The following is a 14,394-nucleotide window of genomic DNA, read 5'->3' on the forward strand; positions in this document are numbered from 1 at the left end:
TCAATCTCAAGAAAAATGCTTGTTGTCATCAAAACGAACATATTTGAGGCAGATATGATGACATGAAAATTTTCTACACCTGTGCCACGGTCTGCAAATGCATGTATTAAGAGCACTTTAACAGTAAATACTGTATATAGGGTTTTATTTATAGATTTCAGTTCCTATCCATTGGACACTAAGTGCTGCAATTCCTGTATGATATGCCACTAATGTCACTGTGACTTGTCAATTAGTTCCTGCAGCAATGTCACCAGTACATATTCCTGTGTCGTATACCTGGCAGATGGTAAGGTCCTGGTCTAAAAATTGCAACAGCAGCTCTTACCATATATAGATATACAGTATTTTGAAATCCCCTGAAGCAATGTAAAACCCAGAGCCTTTGGGAGTGCTGTTAAAATCACACCACTGGGATGTTGATGCAGATTTGTATTTTTACAAATATTGCACAAAAGACCTTGTCGGCACCTTAACCAGACTGACTTGTTGAGATGATGTTTAGAATACACCCCCTCTCCCCCAAAAAATGCAATCATATTTTGTTTAAAAAAAGTGAGACTTTAAAAAAAAAAAAAAATTACATCTGTCAGCTTTCTTTCTTTTGTGCTACTTCTGAGGCTGTGGTTGCACATCAAGCTTTGAATGCCATGTCGACTCCAGTTTCATTAAACAGGCATCACATTTCATTGTCCACTGACCCACTTAAACTCTGTTTTTCTATTTTCCTACGTTTGCAAAGACCAAAACTTTATAGCCTTTGTGAAACAGCATGTATTAGGTATGCAGGTTGAGGAAAGGCCAAATAAATAAATAATTAACCAGTTCTTTTATGCAACGAATGCTTTTAACTGATTTAGTGAAGACTTATAATGAAGGAAAGAAAAGAGTCAAAGAATTCAGAGCTGCAGGAATGATAAGGAAGGACAAGGAAAAGTAGAGCACAAAAGGAGAAATAACCAATAATAACCTCAGCGATTACACACAGTGACATGAAATAAATTGTATAAAGGGATGTAAGATGACATGTGTGATGGATCGATGGAGGGAGATAAGGGCCAGTGAAAATGAAAGTGAGAAGTATAGGAAAGGAAATAAAAAGGGCAGGATGATGGAAGAGCAGCTGTAATTACAACACTGTTTATGTGTTGCAGTACCTGAAAGAACAACGACACACACTCACACACAACAGTGACCGGCTCCAAGGTGTTACATATCCACCTCTAACAGCCCCTCATAAACCACTAGATGATTCATCAGAGTACAGCTGACCCTGAGAGTAATCTTCAGGTCACAAGGGTGTGGTTAACATAAGATGAGTAGAAGGTTATGTCAACATTCTGTTTATTGATTTCTTTTCAAGCTCTGCCACTCACATTTCACTTACAGCCTTTTGAACCTTAACACTCCATTTGCCTCTCCTCTCCTCTAACCCCCCCTCCCCAAATCCAGAGATTTATGAATACTATATAAAATGCCCATAAGAAATTTTAAGGACTTCATTTATTTAAGACATTTCAATCATGTGGATCTTCTTTTGAGCTGCTTGTATGATTAATCCTTTCTATTTCCAACCTTCTATCCCCAATTTGATCAGTATTAGCTCATGAGACCATTAGGGAGATGGTAAACATCGTCTGGATTTATATATCCCTCTAATTAGATAAACTTTTATGTTTTCCCATCCAGGCAGTGATAATCGTTCACTGAAGCAAAAGAGGGAACAACTGGCCATAGTGTGTGTGTGCGTGCGTGCGTGCGTGCATGCGTGCGTGTGTGTGTGTTTGTAAGATGATCCTAGCTATCTATTGTCCACATCCAAATCCATGCAGGAACAATAGGTATACTGAGTTTTCCCTTTGTGAATACTGTATATAACTTGGACTCTTAGTAACCACTTCAAGATTTGCTGAGGGTTGTATGAAATTGTTTTAAACAGAGAAATGTAATAATGAATGTACAAAGAATTTTGCATCACAGCTCATCAGTGGGTCTTTGAGAGATTCATGATTTAATGATGTAAATGTCACTGAAACAATAGGAAACTGGATCAGTTATGAGGGTCATTTTTACATCTGTTGCAAAGTCACAGTTGTTTAAGGCTGGAACAGAGGACAGTATGTGAAGAATATTTATGCACCAGAATAAGAATTGATTCTGTGTGATTATGTTTGTCAGTGATGTGGATGTACACTTGGTGTACAAGTGAATCTTTTGCTCTGAAGGCTTAGATGGAAACTGATGGACAGGATGGTTGGAGTGATAGGAGAATGAGAACCAGGCATCAGGGTGTCAATGTTAATGGTCTCTTAGATTAGACATCTTCAGCATCTTATCTGTCTCTTATCCTTGTCTGACTTTTTTTCCTTTCCCCCATCTGCTCCTTCTTCCATTCCCTTTCTCTCCCTTTAAATCACCACCTTCTCAACCCCATCTCACCTGTCCTGCCTCAACATCTTATTTCTCCTCCTGTTCCTCCTTTCAAAATCCCCACTTTTCCTCTTAACCTTCCCCATGTCTTCTCTACTCACATTCCTCTTTAAGTATCTCAAATCAAACTGGGGGTGGCAGTGGCTCAGCGGTAGAGCAGATGTCTCGTAGACGGATCGCCCCAGCCATCGGCGGATCGAGTCTCGCTCCCGCCATGATGTCACCAGGAGTGTGAGCTGACAGTGGGAGGTGTCAGCTCACCTCCCAGCCACTGCCAAGGCGCCCTTGAGCAAGGCGCCGTCCCCCCTACAAGCTGCTCAAATTGGGGCACGTTCCGAAGCCGCTGCCCATCACTCTGCCTCCCTGATGTATGTGCAGTTTGATGTGATTATACTAACTGCATGCTTACAGGCCCCCTTGTGTGCTGTGTTCAGGGGCCCTTTATACTAACCGAGTGACTTTGTATAATCCCCTTGTGGGGATCAATAAAGTATAGTTCTTCTTCTTCTTCTTCAAAAACATTACAGCAACGAGTGAATGACATCATCTTCAAGGCCGGCAACTCCTCTACTGCCAAGGAACTCCATGGCACAATAGTCGTTTGTGCCTTTTTGTGTCAACACATGATTAAACATGTTCATGTTTATCCATGCCAAAAAATGCAGGAGTTACAAATGAAAGCATGTGGACTGTATTCATTTCTGCACTGTGTGCCTGGAGAGGAAGCTGTACAGCACTCTCCCATGCTGCAGGCACTGAACAGAGTGGAGTAATGTGCTGCCACTGCAGTAAATGAGAAAAAAAGGGAAGAGGGGGAAAAGAAGTGCTGTGAAAGTTGCTGAGCCACACAAAAGAGAGGAGAGACAGAGTCTCTAATCCTTAATTAGAGTTTCCGCCTCTCCCTCCTCTTTCAGAGAACCAAAGCATGAAACCACTTTTCCTTTTTTCACTTCTTTGTCTTTTTGAAATGTTTTCTCTGCACGCGTGCACACTGAACCTCTTAGGTTCATTTTTACTCCAATTACAAATGCAACCTCTCCTTTCTTGTCATTCTCTGCCTTCCGTCTGTTGCCATTTGTCTCTCAAATGAGCTGAGTAGAAAAGCAGCTCACTGTTATTTTTCATTTAGTTTTAGATAAAATAAACTTAAAATGAAGTTTTTTTTCTAAGTGAAATCAGGTGTGGAAATCCAACACTCACACGCACTCAAACATGTGTCATGGCTCTGACAGCGGATCTACGCCCCAGCTCTTGTCTGTGCGTGGCAGCTGATGTCTCATTATGTTGGAGGTATACTGTATATGGGATCCTACACCTCATCTAGATTAACCTTGACAGAGTTGAGCTTTATTACGTTTTATTCTTAAATTTTCCATGCAGTACTGCACCTGTCAAACATGTATAATCCCTCATGCAAACCAGATACAGACACACATGTGGATATGTTAATGGGGGGAGGCTTTTTTAACACATGAATGCACACATACACACTGAACATGGATACATATGCAGATGGATGACTTCAAACAACAATTTCCACTTTGTAGCTTGATGTCCTTTCAGAGAGAAAAATCTCCTTCTCCCTGGAGAAATGTAGAGGCTCCTTATTGGAACACTCATTTAAAAATGCATCCTTTGAATATCGAATATGCTCCTGCTATGGAGAAGAGAAGGGGCTCTGAAAAGTACTTAGCATTCCCTGAGGGCAACCTAAAATCACAACAGGTAAGTAGCATGGACTCTTATAGCAGGGATAGGTATGAGTCTATCCCAACTGACTTTGGACCTGTGGCAGGGTTCACCCTGACAAGCCAACAGTTTTTTGCAGGGGAGCATAAAGAAAGATAGACAACAACTCCCACCAACATTCTTGTCTTCTGTTACACTAACTATTGCATGTTTTTGTTGGCAGAAGAATCCAGCGAGAAGACCTACAAATTCTACACAGAAAGATGCCAGGCTGTTAGAGAGATTTGGACCCACGACGTGCCGCTAACCATGCCTTTATGAAATATAATCTTTGTTGTTTAGACCTTGGCAGAAAGTAGATGACTTTCAACAGCTTTTTGATTAATAAGGCTCTTCAGATATTTATATGGAGGCTTCCCCTAGAGCCTAGAATCTTATGGTTGTAAGGGGTAGAGCTCAATATTAGGACAACTTCATGAAAACCTCACAGGGGTTAAAAAATTGAGGCAACACCAACTACCAGTAGAACTGAAGAAGGTTCTTGGATGAGAGATGAAACGTAGTCAAGGAACTTTCTTAATGTCCAATGGACTGATTTAAACAACCATGACCTGGATGAATGCGACTTCATGAAAGGAGGTCCTGATGGGAGGAATCACTTGGAGGTGGTCAGTGGTAAGGTACCACTAGCTGAGGTGGTGAAGGAGTGGAAGTGTTTGCGGATGTTGCTGTACTAAAAACAAAACTGAATAACATCAAATAGAGGGAGCATGTTTTAAGTTTGACACCTTGCAAATGATTGGCTAACAGGCGAATGTGACAGGTTATAACTGTGGTGGGCAGCTGTCACATAGTGCACACCATGAACTATTTGTAAGGGGACGTGTCTTACTCAAGAGCAACTCAGCAGTGCTTGAGAGGTGAACTGGTACCTCCCACTGCCAGTTCACAATCCAAATATTTTGGCCCACACGTATCTTGAACCGGCAACCCTCCGGTTCCCAGCCCAAGACTTAGTGGACTGAGCTCTTGCCGCCATGTCCATTTTTGGTCACTGAGTTATCTTTGAGTATGAGGAGCTTCATTTTCAAATTTTAATGTTCTACAAGAATGTGCAGACAGAAGTTATGAAGATTTTGTGAATCTCCCACCGTCCAGCATTGGTTTCGTAGCTTACATATTGACATACGAAACATTGTCATCAGAACATTGTGTCCTGGTACAAAGTTTGCTGAGTTCCCATAAATCCTTAAATGTGACACTGACCCCTCAGTGTGGCTGCCTGCTCGATTGATGACCTGATCCCTTGTTTGTCTGAGATGAGATACCGTCAGACTGCTTCAGGTCACCTTTTCATTCCTTGTCTGTAACAGTGTGTTTGACAGGTTTAATCTTCTCTTATCACAGCTTTTGGGCCTCACTGTGAATTTAAGTTCTCCATTAATCTCCATAACAACTAAGGGAGACAGGGTGAATATGGCGGGACGAGGACAGAGACAGACAGGGGGCCTGGCTCCTTGTTTACTTCTGTCTGAACCATTGTTAGCCAAGGTTAAAGTCATTGGCTAACAATGGGCAATCTTTTACTTGCAACTCATTGGCCTGTCTTCCAATTAATTACTCACTGAGTGTTAATTTTAAAATGGCAAGGCAACCAACCATTATTAATGCATGTTTTTTTTGCCATTAGCTAAGTATGCTTACTTAACATTTTAGGAATCTAATGGTATAATGGCAGGTCTGGAACAAAAATGAAACAGGGCATGGCATGGCAGATGAAAAATAAGGGGGAGGCACAGATGCAGACAGAGCCAAATGAGAGACAGCAAGGGACAAAGACAAACTTAGACGGAAAGGACAGATGTTAACAAGATGTCAAGTGCAATACACCCGCTAGTGTTGAAGACCTTTGTCAAAACCTCATATTCTACAGGCTGCAATTGAACTCTTCCCAGCAATTACATTTATCAGCAATGTGTGTATCACTCTCTTGTGTGTGAGTGGTTTCATTAAATCCCTATTTTCACTGTGCAAAATGTGTCACTATACTGTAGACTGAGTGCTTATTGAGTAGACGTGCCAGGTGCTCTGTCTCGGCAGAAATTACTCATAGTGAACTACTTCTGGACCATTATGCAAAACAGGCTCAACTGTCAGCGGCTACAGTAAACTGATTTAATTTTTAAACCAATCCTTCATTTATTCTAGTCTACCACATGCACAAACATTAGGATGATTCATCACCTCAAAAAATATATATGTGCTTCTAAAATCTGGTGTTGCTGTACACTGAACCCATTAATTGTGGAACAAAAATTAAGATTCCTTCACAATTTTGCAGCTCAACAATACATTTTAATGTAGATGCTATTAACAAATGTTTACTGTAACTTTACCAACTTCCAGCCTGTAAAAAAACGTGTTTTGGTTGTCTAATTCTTACATGGCTGGGAGTTAATTTGCTGTAACAACAATTTAATCTTGAATTTAACAACAGACCTTATTCCAGGCAACTATTTTGTCAGAAGATAGCAAGGAAACATGTTTAATTCTTAAAGTTAGTTATGTTTTCATTTTCGCAGAACTCATTCACAGAGCTGACATCAAATAGCAGCACTATGACTTTATTCGACCTGAATCGAGCTCAACTTAATGAGTATGACTAGTAAAAACTTGTGTTTATCCTGCTACTTCTTGTCAAAATGCCCACGGTGACAAAAAAAAAGAAAAGTCTATACATGAGCTGCCAGATTTAAAGAAAGAAATGGAATGAATATGGGTGTTTTGCAGAATCATCCACTACAAATATTGTTATGCTATGGTATAATTTGTGACAAACCAGTTGTTATTTTTAAGTTGATTCTTCAGTTGTATCTAATGAAAATGTTTGTCCTTTATGATTTCTCTGAATTTACAGCTTGTTGTTGCTTGAGTGATAACTGTATGACGTACCTTTAATATCAGAGCCTCACACATGGCAGTACTTACTACCTCAGGATGTGGTATATTCCATACTACATGTTGTTGCCCTAAAACGTCAGGAAAGTCGGCTGTATCTCATATATCATTTCAACAAGAACAGATCAGGGAACACATATTTTATGAGAATTTCTACCAGATGATGTGTGATCCTACTGTCCAGTATACCATTTATTTTAAAATTGCAATAGCCAAACTTCCTCCAATAAAAGAAGAATCCAAGCGCAGTAAAACTTCACAGTCCGATTTTTAATCTTGTTTTCGTGTCATGAAACTGTATTTAAACAATGACAAAAATATTTCAGTTGCACTGCACAAGATTACCTTAGATTTGCTACGAACATTTTTTTCTTACGTCAGGGGCCTGTGCGAGATGCAGTCCCTTCCTGTGTTTCAGTTCTTTTTCAAATTTAAATTTTGTAAAAATACTCAAAAATAATTTATGGGATTCGTCAAGCTTTATTTTAAGGACTACTGTTCAAAAAATATGAAAGCTGGCACCACTGGAATGTTTCCCATCAATGAAATAACGAAAGTAGATGAACGATAGCATTCTTTTTAACCTCTACAAAGTTGTTTTGTTGACTGTCACTTCCCAAGGCATCCTTAATAAATGATTCATCATATTATTCGACCATCAATATTTATGAATTATCAAGAGGTCGCAACAATGCTCCAATGGAAAGGATAATAAATATTTAATCTCCCAAATCAAAAACTGTTCAGTCTAATGTCATGTTTTGAAAGAGAAAAAGGTCAGTTATCAAATTTTCTTAATTGAAACGTTGATTGAGACCACCAACACAAAGACATTCTAACTCTAAAATGACAAATTTGCCTAAATTAGACAATTTATCTGAATCGAAAACTGCATCATTTAAGAACTTCACAAACCACACATTTACATGTATTTAGTAATCGCTGGCTTTTTATAAATATAATTATTAATTTAGCCTTGCAAAGCTTTGTACCTTCCTGGTTGACTGTTTATGAAGCACACAGGGAAATTAATTTTAAATTCCGAGACAAAGCAAGACACACTTGATGCTACTGTACTCTACAATTGTGCTCACCAGATTTTGTCGATCTAAATATTTTCCCAAACAAACACTTGGTGTTTTTTAAATTCCTCATAAATCGACTTGTTGTGACTTGTACAGTCACCTGACTATAAAATTAAAAGGTCAACAAAGTGTTCTAAAAGTGACTCATTACGTTGCGATCCATCAACCACAGTAATGTGCATGATGCTTCAGTCACTCGGAGTTCGTTATATGGAAATAACACATTGATACAGAAATGAAGGATCACAGAACACATCTAGCCATAACAGCAGCATTTTGGATTGAATTTGACTATGCCCTTGACACTGCCTCCTCGCCCTGTTAATATTTTCTTCACCATTAAGAGCCTTATTGCATTCACAATTTTTTTCTCTCCCTTCATTCCTTTCTTCATCCTTCCACTTCTCTTCTCCATGTTTAAATAGTCTCTCAGTTAATAAAGTCTTAGTTCTGCATGGACCAGCTCTTTATGTTCTCAGGGAGTAATCACTTGTATTCAGGTGTGAGCATATTTCTCTCTCTCTCTCTCTCTCTCTCTCTCTCTCTCTCTCTCTCTCTCTCTCTCTCTCTCTCTCTCTCTCTCTCTCTCTCTCTTTGTCCCCCTCTCTCTCTCCGTCCGCATCTCATTTTATACATACATTAGACATGTGAACATTTATTATTCCCATCTCTAATTACTTCTTTCTGCTGTCATGGTAGCCTTGTTCGGGATAGTGCCCAGCCTGATTATTTCGAACGCAGTCAGCTATCCTGAAACCTCAGGCTGCTGTCAACTCCCACACTTACTTATTAGTCCAGCAGGGTTAAGTGTCTGACAGATGCAGCAAACCAGACATAGGAGGTAATAACGAGGGCAAGGGCGGAGGAGGTGGTCATAATTGAGCGACCTCTGCTTCTGTGAGCACTGGGCAAATTTGTTCTCTGTCCTCATGCTCCTTTTGCACTTCCTCAGTATTCCCTTTCTTCAAAACAGCCAAGCCAGCACTTTGAGAGCAACTCTAAAAGGAGGGCACAAGTTTACCACACAAACAAGCACTCTCTCCCCTTATCTATCTCCTTTTCCCACCAAGTTTGACCTCTGGGAACCAATGGAACAAGACTAGATTCAAAATCTTGGTGGGAAGTGCACATTCAGTTGATGTAGGAGCTCTAGTGTTGTGTCAAACATCGAATTACCCATTTGAAATGTACTCCCCTCAAAACCAGGACTCGAGAAGATAACATACAAAAACAATTCGTTCCAGGAGGTTGTTCGTAAGTTGAATTGTTCAAAAGTTGTTATTTATTACATTTCAAATTATGAACACCATTTGAGGTCATTTAAATACCATTACTGCTCAAAATACGAAAGTACTATTCCCCAAGACTCAGAAACAATAACGGGACATAAAAAACAACATCCTTGGGGAGACAGAGAAGAAAACACTTCAAGGAACTGTCGACCAGTTTTTTTAAGCACATCCAACAACATCTAGAATCAGTTGTTGATTTGGACATCCACTGTACAGTCATGTATCATGTAACCTCTGATTTAAAGGAGGAGAAGGGGGAATTATTGCTGGTGAAAGGCAGAGTTGTCATCACAGAGATGGTTACCACTACCATGGTCTTCAGTAGCCTTTACTTTATCATCCATGATAAACAATAAAGTATTCAAGGTATGAAGCCTGACGTGCTGACATACTCATTGAGACAACAACAAAGAAGAACAAGATGGGAAGATGAGTTTTGGAGATTGCTCATCAGGGTTTGTGGCAGAAAGGGGAACTGCAGTATAATAGGTGAATATTTGTTGTTATCTCTGAATATTCGGAAGTTGTATGTTCCTATGTTGAGGACTACCTGTATAATCTGGCACTTATCTGTATTCATCATCCTACTAAGATCCAAGTTCCAAGATAAAATTGATAATATTTTGGTTTTATACTCAAAAAATAAACTCACATGACAGCGTTTGTACTCTGAATCGCTGAGTGATCAGTGATGCTAAAACGGAATATACTGGAATAGTTGATTGAAGGAGTCTCAATGGAAATGTCGATTTGTTTTTAATTTATTTTAACTCAACTAAACAATTGCTCCTGTAAAAAGCTGGCATTTCAAGTTGTGAAAAGTTTACATCTTCAAAAAAAGATGATTATGACAGGACTGCAAGCCAATCAGAGCACAAAATAGATATCATCTACAAACTACACATTCAGATTTGTAAAAAGCAAAACTAAAAACATGTCAGATTTGATGCTGTAATGATTTATAAAATAAAAATACCTGCACTTTTAATTTCGAAACATGTGAGTGTTTTGTGAAGCTCTGTCTTTCAGGATTAGTTTACTCTGTAAGCTAAAACAGCACTCAGCATGCCAGTGGCCCTTATAACATCACCATAGCAACACAATAGCAACACAAATGGATTGATTAATTAGAAATAAATGCTTTTTGCAATCTGTAGAATGATTTTATTTATTATTTGTGACATAATAATATGAATATGTTAGTAAATGTTAATTTGACTTAATTATGTCATTGTTTTGTAGTGTTTGCTCACAAATGTTATAAAAAATGTCAGCTTGATATTTACTGTTGATCAGACCTGTAGATTAATCACAAATAAAGAATGCTTTCACAAACAATCCATGGTGGCAGGGTTAGAAGGTTGCCAGGGATTTTCTTGAGGAAACAACCAACCAACCGACCAACCAACCAACCAATCTGAATGGTCAAAATACAAAAAAAACCACTAAAAAGAACGTTATAATCACTAAAAAAGTGATTATAACAAGCTGTTTTCCTCTTCTACCTCAGTTAAAACATTGTGGCTGTTTTATTATTTTTAGCGAACTGTTTGGTATCATGGATAGGGCTTGGACCCATGTGTAGAACACCAGGGGAGAAGTCTGCATTCGTAGTTGAACAGAAAAAATCCAGGAGCACAAAGAAATGCGAGAAGTCAAAAAAAGTTGAGTTGTGGGCAAGGCACCAAAGGAGAAGCCTATATTTTATTATTTTATTTTGTTATCACATTAGAAAATAGATGGGACAGTTTTACAAGTTGACTCACAGTCTTAAAACTTAACATTTAAAAATAGCAATAGTTGTATACTTGATTGAGAATTAATGGCAATTAGATTGACTAAAACAAGGTCATTTGGTAGCTATTTCTTACCTGAATATAATTCCAGTTGCTGTGCTGTTCCTTTAGTAGCACACTAGCAGGGTGGTTTGTTAAAACTTAAACTAAGATCATCAGAAAGTAAAATCTGGCCAACCATTTCAGCAGTAAAGTTGACTGAGCACTCCATATCATCCATTCATTTTGTCATGTGCTTTCTCATGCACATTAGTGTACTGGAGAATTTAACTGCAGCAAGGAGGAGGAAAAGAGTATTTTTGTACTGTATTTTCTACCAGATGGAAAGAGACACACACAAATACAGTAATCAGAGTAGGGGTTTCTGCTCCAGTGAGTTGTTTCAGTGAGCAGAGACATGATGTGTACATAATGTGTTTGTTCTGTAAAGCATAAATAAATTTGGGGCAGTTTTGTGAATGTATTTTATATGTGCTTATCTCAGAGTGAGAGAGGGAGATTGTCATAGTGAGAGTGAGTTCTGAAAATGCAACACCTTCTTTATCTGTCCTCTGGTGTCCAGACCTTTATTTGATCTATTTCTTTTCCATTTCTGTCTGGTTACTGCACTCTGTGTCATATCACGGCTCAAGTAGACACCAAGGCTGAGCCCTCCTGGTCTTACCTGTAAAAAACCACTTGCAGCCATAAAGTCCAGCCAAAAACCTAGAGGTAATCGGGTCTTTGCCTGCTGTTCCCACAGGCATCGCAGTTTGCAGTCTACAGAGAGGAAGTTGTCTTTTAGTATAAATCATTTATGTTTAAAAATAAGAGCTTTTTTCCTGTATATACATGCTTTATCACATCTAATGCTGGTTTATTTTTTTTTTAAAGAATTGCTTTTAGATGTTCTGCAGCAATTTTGTGTCCTTCTAAGCTATTACCATTTGGTTTATTGAATTCTCTCCTTTGAATTGTCAGCTGTTCTTCTTTTCCTTTTTCTGCATAGATTATGGTATTACTGCTCCATCACATTGTCATTGTGGGGCATAAACACATTAGGAAACAGCAGGGTTTACTTTGCATCCTTTTTTTTGGTTTTGAGATGACAATGCGTGGGGATTCATGCTTTTTCTTTCCCTGCATATGTAAACCTCACAAGACAAGGGCTTATGCAAAACCCCTGATATAAAAATGTAGAATAAATACAAACAGAAATCAGGCAGTGCTATGAAATAAAGGAGACCTTATTTCATTTCCGAAATTTGGCTTAATGGAATGTTTTCTTCTGAACTGTTTTATCACTAAGTAAAGTGTTGTTGTTTTTTTGGTTTTTTTTTATCCACAATGCTTTTATGAAATCCAGTTTTGTTGTGCTTGCGCACTAAGGAAAAACAAATGTAGCCTCAGAAACATATTTGTCATGGTTTAAGTGGGTAAACAGATGTACTGTAGGGATGTGCAATTCAATGAAAAATGGGAAATTCTGATGTACATCTGAAGTAACTTCAGCCATCCAAGTAAGTTTCAGTAAATGGCTGTACACGCACTGCTTTGACGGGAACACTTATCTTTATTTATTTATTTTCATTTTATTAATGTTTTTATTTGGGGAGGCCGCAGCTCAGTCCACCAAAACCCACGGCTGGGGACCAGAAGGTAGCCGCTAGGGCTGAGTGAGTACACCACTACCTATATCTATTCAACCATCTAAATTATCTGTATCCGTATCTGTACTTGGAATGGGCGGGGCTTAAACCGAAAGTGGGGGTGGTTTGACTGGAAATGGGTGGGGCTTAAATCACTACATTATTATATGTCTGAAATTGATATGGTTTGATAAGAAGTTGCTATATTTATTGTTAATTTAAAAACAATTTACAAAACAGCCTTAAAATTTATAATCAAATCAATGTTTTTGATCCCAAAAGTAACAGAACTATTTAGAGAACAAGTTTTTTATGTTTTTTAGTTTTTTACTTAGAACATGAATATTCTTAAGTGTATAAAGGAATATTTACAGAACAGCCTCAGAATTGAGATTCAATGCTTTTGATCAAAATAGTAAAGGAACTATTTACGTAAGTTTTTTATAAACTCAGAACATTAAGTGCATTAATGAATAAAACGCATGCAATAGGAAATTTTGAACTACAAAGTATGCATGAGCAAGAATTTTCATACTCAACACAACTTTCTAATTTTTTTTCCTTTTAATTTTTTTAAAAGGAAATTTTTAAAAAAGTTTTTTCTTCATTTATAATTTTTACCACCTGATGTTTTTGCCATTTTTTCCACACAAAGTTAAATAAAGTTTATTAAGGTGTGTGTGCGTGTGTTCTTGTGTGTGTCTGTTTGTGCATACTGTATGTGTGTCTGAGTGACTGTGTGAGAGGGAGAAAGAGAGATAGAGAGAGCACGTGTGTTTGTGTGTGTGTGTGTGTGTGTGTGTGTGTGTGTGTGTGTGTGTGTGTGTGTGTGTGCGTGTGTGTGTGTGTGCGCACGCTATGTAACAGTAAAACATCTATACAGCATATAAATTTAATTTGAACTGAAGTGAGAATGTGTCAAAGTAGCAGGTATATATACAAAAAAAAAGACTGGAGAGGAGGCAGTGACCGATGTGACACGAGCAGTTTTCAGGTCTGTCTGGTTAAAATGCGCCGTGTACATGCAAACACACAAAACAAGAAAAAAGGTTCACCAAGTAACCTTAAATAGACCAAAATAGAGGCAAGCTGAAGAAAACCTAAGGAAAGCAACACGAGCTACAGTGAAGCCACGCACAGAAAAATCAGTCAATGTCTGTGTGTGTGAGAGTGGGGCAGAGTGTCCCTGTAGTGTCTCTGTAGAGACGTAACTGGACAATCACAGAGGAGGAATTTCATTCAACTATGCCAGCTGGGATAGTCTCCAGCTACCCGTGACCCGCGCAAGCCAATGAAGCGGTCAGGAAAATGAATGAACGGGCACAAGTATTGTCGAGTTTTACTCAAAGAATGCTTGTACTCGTCCAAATTGCGTTGTCTGTACCGGATACTTGTCTGAAACCAGTAATCGGCCGCTTTAAGACTCATGTCGGGCAAAATATTTCTGAGTGTGAGCTGGCAGTGGAGAGGTGTCAGTTCATCTGAGCACTACAGAGGTGCCCTTGAGCAAGGCACC

This window comes from Antennarius striatus, chromosome 16 (genome assembly GCF_040054535.1).
Source record: "Antennarius striatus isolate MH-2024 chromosome 16, ASM4005453v1, whole genome shotgun sequence".
In the NCBI taxonomy this organism is placed as follows: Eukaryota; Metazoa; Chordata; class Actinopteri; order Lophiiformes; family Antennariidae; genus Antennarius; species Antennarius striatus.